Raw genomic sequence first — 8,108 nt, 5'->3', positions numbered from 1 at the left:
TTCGAGGTATATACTCATAAAAGCACAAACAAGCATTTAAAATACACATTAATTAAAAACATTATTTCATACATGTAAGTATTTTTAAGACAGTTGTGCAGCTTCATCAAATAAAAAGGTTAATTAAAATTTTAAAACAAATATCAGGTTACATTAAGAGATATAGCCCTCCGCCTAATGGTTCATGCCCACCCCAAATACTTTGTTGTTCCCAGGACAATAGGCATGTCAGTGGATGTACAAATAATTCTTAGCCCCTCAACACCACTAGATGCCCCAAGGTTTCGACAAACTGGGGCCAACCATACTCTCCTTGGAATAGCATAGGCCTCGCACAAAAATAAAAAATGGCCTATACTTTCATTAGTTGCACCGCACATTGGGCAGCATGAAATATTCGAGCTCCGCCATCTACCCGTCAGGGATCTCAGGGGAAGGGAACCAGACCTTAACTGGAAAAATAACTTCCTGTCTATTGGGGCAGTAATACTGTCCCAATACTGTTCTAATACAGGACTCATTTTAAATTCCAGGAATCTACCCCCCATTGTGTCAAATTTTGTATTTCTCCAGATTCTACCATCTATGTAGTCCCAGTACAGGGACTTAATGATGTTTTTACTTGGAAATACTTCCACAGATGGATTATCCCAGAGATTAGGGAGGCCAAGCTCACCCAGAGCAACCCTGAGATTCTTCAACCAAGGTATTTTGTGGAAGGTATCGGCTTTAATTAAGGCTAGAAACCCATCGGCATAATGCCGAATCTCAGGGGTGGTCCAAAGGCGTCTCCAATAAAGAATAGGCCGTAGTCGAGCTCGGTCGCTAACAGATCTCCTCCCTAGATCGAGCGGGATTAGTGGCGCACTCTGTGGGAGCCCCGTAATTCCCCTTAAGAACCTATTCTCTGATGTTTGCAGGGGGAGAAGCCGCCCAAAACCCCATACTTCTGCCCCATATAGGGCTGACCCTATAGCTTTGGCGTCGTAAACGACAAGAACCGGTTTTATAGGCTTAGTTTTTGATTTTGATTGCTCCACCCGTAGTGCCCCTGAGATCTGCTGGTGCCTCAAAACCGCCTTTCCTATATGGTGGGACCAACCTGGCTTACTTGATATCTCAACCCCAAGATAAGTAAAAACACTAACTACCTCAAGCTCACTGTTGTTGAGGAAAATCCTTGGGCGAGGTCTACACCTTGGGGAAAAAGCCATCAGCTTGGTCTTGCTAACGTTAACTTCAAGGCCGTGCTCCCGACAGTAAACATCAAATATATTTAGAGCACGCTGCAAACCAGCCGGAATTTTGGACAAAATTAAAGTATCGTCAGAGAACATCAGGATCGGGACCCTGAGGCCCGCTAACGAGGGAGCATCTACACTTACATCCAACATCCTACCCACGATTCCATTAATGAATAGGGAGAAGAGCAAGGGTGTCATTGCACACCCCTGCTGTACTCCCCGCTCAACCGGGAAATCGACGGAAGATTCCCCATTCACCCCCCACTGGACTTTGGCAAAGTTGCACTCATGCAACCTCATGATCAAGGTGAGCAACTCGGGTGGAACCCCCGTTCTGCTCAAAACCGAGCAGAGTTTGCTCCTTGGGACCAGGTCGAAGGCAGCCCGCAAGTCGACAAAGGCGACATATAGGCTGCCCTCGCCAAGCAAAACGGTCCCCCACCGCAACATGGTGAAACGGAATACTTGGTCTACCGTGCTGGTCGCCCGCCGGAAACCTGCCTGGTAGGGAGACAAAGCATTATTCTCCTCTACCCAGTCCATCAGTTTGTTTACCACCATCTTCCCTATAACTTTTTGGACAGTGGCAATCAAACTTATTGGCCTATAATTGGCCGGGAGTGACCGATCACCTTTCTTGTAGATGGGTATAATAATTGCTCCCTTCCATGTTTCTGGGATTGCAGCCCCCATTGCGATGGCATTTCCCAGTAGGGTCACATACCTGGCCCATCGTACTTTATCATTTTTAAATACATCGGAGGGTATCCCATCTAAACCCGGTGCCCTACCCCCTTGTAAGGTACAAATTACAAGTTCCGCTTCTTTAGGGGGAAAAAAAGTCCAATACAAAATACAGTTGAAATTGCTTCCACGTCCACGACTTCCTTTGTCTCTGCATACTGGGGTTTAAAGTACTCCACCCAGGCCGCCTCATCGACATTATTGTCTGGTTTATTTGGGGTGCCGCCTCTACCCCACTTCACAATTTTCCAGAAAAGCCTGGAATCCTTAGCCCCCGAGGCCTCGAGCAATTCGTCCCAGTACTCTTCATCCCACTTTTTCTTAGCCAGGAGAACACTAACATTATATTGCTTCCTGGCTGCACAGATCACAACCTTATCCCTAGTTCTAATTGCTCTACCCAATGCTAGTCTGGCTGCCCTACACTGCTTATTGAACCACCTAGCTGGTTTGGGTAAAACTTTCCTATTTGTCTTAAAAGGTCTCATAAAATGAGGTTTTAAAAGGGAAAAAAACCTGTTGTGTATATCTGTAGTTAACCTAGACCCTGGGATTATAGAGCTTACTGCCTCCATGGCGGCGATTGCAGAATCCACCTCTGAACTTATAAAGTCCATGGACTCCGCATTCGCCAACACACTTGGCCAATTAAGTCTACGTGTGTCGTTGGCCATATCGGGCAATACTCCATCCCAAGGTTGCGAGCAACCTGTCATGGGCGTCCACCAATTATGGGTGACACAGAGGGGATTGTGATCGCTTTCCAATCTACCCTTGATTTCCATATCACATACCCCCTGCCATAAATTAAGGCTACAAATGACGTAGTCTATTCTACTTTTGCTATAGCCATTGTCAAATGTACAGACACCTTCCTGGTCACCCTTAGTTCTTCCATTTAGGGCTCTCAGCCCGTATTCCAGGCACATAGCATTTAGTAGTAATATGTCCTTCGTCCACCGTTTGACTGCAACCAAATTTAGGGTTGGAACACCCCATAGGATGTCCTCCTCCTGGCCTAATGGGTTCTCAGTGTTATCCAACGGTTCAAATGTCTGGTTTAGGTCGCCAGCCACTACCACTCTGTTTCCCAGGGACTGTGATTCAAGGAAAGTATACAAGGCCTCTAGAGTGGGTGAGCTCCCAGTGTTGGTACCCCTGGCATAAATATTATAAATGTCTACCACACCCCACTTATCCGATGTCATTCTTAACAATTGGATGTCCTTGCAACCCAGGTCCAGGACTTTTACTTTAATTTGTAAACCAAACTGTTAAGCCTCCCATAGGTCGACCCCTAGCACCTCTACTTGCTGGGATTGAAAAGTTTAAATAACCTGGTAAAAAAATAGGATTGCATGCCCATGTCTCCTGGAATAGACACACTTCAAACCCCTTGATAAAATCTATCCAGTTTTGGGACAATAACCGGCTAGATAGCCCCGCAATATTCCATGAGAAAAACTTCCCTGGGATTGGGCCATCTCTGATTCCGACCTCAGGAACTAGCGTGGAAGATAGGTTAGTTGGGCTTTCAGTATTCCCTTCTTGAACTATCCCAAAGTCCAGAAAATTATTATCAGTTTCCTGGGAATTAATAGTACTTGCTATAAATGCTTCCTCTCGCCCCATACTATACGTACAGGCCCCACAATTTGCCCTCGGACTCGCAATCTTCCCACCAGTGATCACCTCTTTTGGGGACACTCTTGTGTCCAAACTAGGCACAGTAGAGTTCCCACATAAGTCCCCCCTTTTTATCACACCTCCCCCGATACTCAGGGAATCACCCGACTTCGTCAACAGCCCCAACCCAAATTTTTAGTCCCATCATGGGAATTATAGGTTTGACCGTTGTAGAAGTTTGGTCGTAACATAGGCACAGTGTAGGGGACGTTCCCTGGCAAAGGAAAATAACTGAAACTACCCAGGTCATTATTCGCACCAGATTGGGCACCCATTGGTCTTGGGTAGAAAAAGGTAAGAACAACAATACCAACCCCTCCGCTATTGGTGCCCCAGCCCGGCCTTGTTATCCAACCTGCCACCCTTGGATCTTGGAAATTTATTACAATACACTCCCCCCCCAGATTTTTAGGAGTACAACCTATCCAATTAATCCGTCTTACCCCGATAATCAAACCATCAACTTCCCCAGGCAATGGTCTATTAACCCTTAGCCAGTGCATGACCTTATTTTTTAACATCTGGAAGGTTTCTCTTTGTCCTACCAATAAAGGTGGAACATTGGTAAGGACAGCCACATAGGGGTAGGAATCTGGGGTAAGGTTCATAGGGGGTATCCTGGGGGGAGGCTTCGTCACAGGGAGTGTAGGGCGGCTAATGTCTGGAACAACAGGGCGGGGTATTAGAACATTTTGTAAAGCCTGGGAGTTATTCAGTGTACCGTTGCTTTTTCTGTGGCTGTTGTTACCACCAGCCACAGAGCCAGAGCAAGATTTCAGGGTGCTTGGTAGGTATTGGGTACTATTACTTAGAGGAATAGCATTTTTAGGACACTCTTTACTACCCTTGGCCACGGTGTCAGGAAACTTTGTTTTCCCCCCAATGGTGCTACCTAGGGGCACTGGCAGTTCGGTATTAATCTTGCTGCTTTGTCCATTTCCTTTGGGCCCAATTACAATGCTAACCACGGGAGGGTGCAATTCAACCGTAGGAGCACTTTCATCCTGTCCTGCAAGATGCTGGGTGTTCCTACTCTCACCCGTCCTAAAATGGGACTTAATTAATAATTTTGTGGAGAAGAAGTTATCCAGACTAGCCTGCTCAAAGTGATCTAAGCGATCCGCTAGTTTTTTGACTCGATTCTCTATAGGAGCCAGAAGGGACCTCAACAGTCTCTCCAACTCAGGGAACGGTAGCGGAATAGACGGTAGTGTCTCAGGCGACACTATCGCTATAGGGGCTGGACTTACTGGAACAACTTCCCCCTCTCCTGTCAATGCCCCGATAGGACTACTCCCAACAGATTCCTGTGGGTTTGTACATATTCCCACTTTTCTGATTTTTTTCGGGGGTTTTGGGGCATAACATTTCTTAGGAGCCACACTCCTCTTCCTTTTAGGACAAGGTTTGGATTGTACTACGTGAGATAATACACTAGGTTGGGCCATACTTGGCTGACCAATAGGTGATTCAATAGGGGTGCTAGAAGGGATTTCGGGCAAAATAGAAGTGTCAGATTCTAAAGACAGGACAACCAGTGGCTCTATAATTGGAGGAAAGGGGTAAGATGTTTCCAATACAACTGGTAGTGTTGTAGAAGATAAAGGGATAACCAGTGCCGGAAAGCTTTGTGGGGTACGTTTTTCTACTGGGTTTTTCAAAAGTTCAATAGATAACCTGCGTTCCGCACGTTTTTCCGCCAGGGCAATGTCCTTGTCAATGTCTTGGGTAAATCGATTAAAATATTTGTCCAAAGGACCCATAATGGCAAGCCCTGCCTCAGGCACCAAAGTGGTGCTACTAAATGATGAGGACATAGTGTAGGATCTCCTATACTTTCACCAAAAAACCAAGGAACACTTTAAATAACAATACGAGTTACAGAGCACACTGTTAATAAAACAGAATACCAGTGATATGAATGTCAGTGAGGGGGCCCAGCCCGGCCTCCTTCGGCCCCGGACGGCCACAGACGGTCCCGCCCTTGTCCCGGGCTTCTCCCGGGCGCGCTCCCGCGCAGCGGCCAACAGCCTTCCTTTTGATAAAATGAGGAAGATTGTGGGCGGGGCCAGCAGGGAGAGCAGCCCAGGTGTAGCCAATGGGGCTCGCAGGGACTCCTGGTAGCTGGAGTCCCTGCTTCGCAGCTCGCAGCCCTGCCGGCAATACAACGCGCCCAAGGTCTTCTCAGCTGCTGCTCTCCTCTCCGAGAACAGCTCCGGGTAAATGCATGGCGCTGCGGGACCCGCGAAGCGGGTCCGGCGAGGTAGAAGATTCCCCACGAAATCCGGAGGTCAATGGCAGCAATTAGTCAGGTGGGCAGAAGGCGAACAGCAATCCACAGAAAGAGGGTCCCACAAGCAGGAACTCCAAGCCCGCTTTTCACTCCGCGGGCGGGGCCAGCAGGGAGAGCAGCCCAGGTGTAGCCAATGGGGCTCGCAGGGACTCCTGGTAGCTGGAGTCCCTGCTTCGAAGCTCGCAGCCCTGCCGGCAACACAACGCGCCCGAGGTCTTCTCAGCTGCTGCTCTCCTCTCCGAGAACAGCTCCGGGTAAATGCGTGGCGCTGCGGGACCCGAGGTAGAAGATTCCCCACGAAATCCGGAGGTCAATGGCAGCAATTAGTCAGGTGGGCAGAAGGCGAACAGCAATCCACAGAAAGAGGGTCCCTTTAAACTAAGTAACTGAAAGTAACAGGTGTTACAGTTCTAGAAACAGAAATGTTACTACTACTGTTGTAATAGTGAGCATATCAGACAGGATTATACTGGAGGACACCCCATGCAAGAGTACCAACAGTGATTACCTTACTGCCTCAGACAAGATTGCCACTAGCAATGTAAAAACGTTCTGTCAAATTCGAATGCCTCTTGGTGGGTAATACATAACTGTCAAATTTTCACCTTAGTTTCTGCAGAAGCGTCATCAACTGAAGAATAATCCACGACTTCCCCACTACCACCCCTTGGGAATGTCTATTTTCATTCAACAATGGTGATGTAGGGGAAGAAGGGAAACAAAACAAGGAAAAAAGGGAAAAGCAATCCCTCGACACGTAACAAACTACACAGGTCTTCTTAATAAAATAAGGGCTAAAAAGATAAAGGCAATAAGTTAGAGGGTAATTCAGTACTTCTAAACAATACTCTAAGGACTACACTGAAAGTTACTCCTTATGGTTACCTGGATTTTCCCTTCATTAACTTGAACAGGATAATAATGGGTGCGATGCTGAACAAGAGGTTAAACTGCAAAGGAAACAGAATATCAGTACTCTTGTGTGTGACACTCTCTAATATATCAAATCTCATCTAAACTGATAAATAGCCCACCTGTAGTACCCTTGTATCACTATTTACATCTCCTGTGGGTAAAGACTGTGTGTCTATATATATTATATATATATATATATATATAGCCAAACGTAGACCACAACGTGAAACTCCAAAATGAATCTCAAAAGAAATGAACAAACAAAAAGGCAGCGCCTATTAGCGCTGTTACCGTATTTTCGGCATATAACTTCTTCAAAATAGTCCTTTGGCAAATAGGAATGGAGTGGCGGCCAGCAGACGGAACAAGAGACCAGGATGTCCGGCTGACCAACGGAACCCAGAGGGGTAGTCCGGCCAGTCAGCGGAACGCCTAACTGCAAGTCCGGTCCACCGACCTGCAAAGAGGCATAAAGGAGATGTCCGGTCACTTGGCAAACTGTGATGAGCAGGGGGCGAACAGGAGGCCAAAACAGCAGGAACCAGAAGTATAGCACCGTGAAAATCCAGAGACGACGAGACGCAGACGCACTTTCAGAGAGCCAGCTCCAATTCCTGAGTCCCGACGCGGGGAAGTGCAGGCACGCGACAAAACCGAGTGAGTGCCCAGATGTACAAAACGACTAGAACTCGAAGCGCCGTTCTGCTAGGAGAGACGAGTTTTAAACCCGCATGATCTCCTTGCGCATACGCTTTCCGTGGCCGCCATCTTTGTAGTTCTGTCCACGGCGGCAATCGATACGGCGGCAATCGTGACAGTACACCCCCCCTATAAGTCCCCCTACAGCTTTCGGTTTGTCAGGATATTTTCTGTGAAAGGAGAGTATCAATCTAGGGGCATGCACTTGACTAGCTGGTTCCCAAGTATGTTCCTCAACTCCATATCCTTTCCAGTGTATCAGGTACTGCAATCTACGTCTAACCCTCCGTGAATCTATAATTGATTCAACTTCATATTCAGGTTCATCATCTATCAAAACAGGATCAGGAACAGCAGGAAGGTTCTACTGGTTTCAAAAGGTAAACATGAAACACTGGATGAACCTTTAGGGAAGGGGGAAGAACTAACTTCTTAGCAACTGAGTTTATTACCCTACTGATTTTATAAGGGCCTATGAACTTGGGTTTGAATTTACAGGACCCCCTTAACATTAGATTCCTTGTGGA

The sequence above is a fragment of the Lissotriton helveticus genome, chromosome 10 (assembly GCF_964261635.1).
Source record: "Lissotriton helveticus chromosome 10, aLisHel1.1, whole genome shotgun sequence".
NCBI classification, from domain to species: Eukaryota; Metazoa; Chordata; class Amphibia; order Caudata; family Salamandridae; genus Lissotriton; species Lissotriton helveticus.
Note: the sequence above shows the minus strand (reverse complement) of the source record.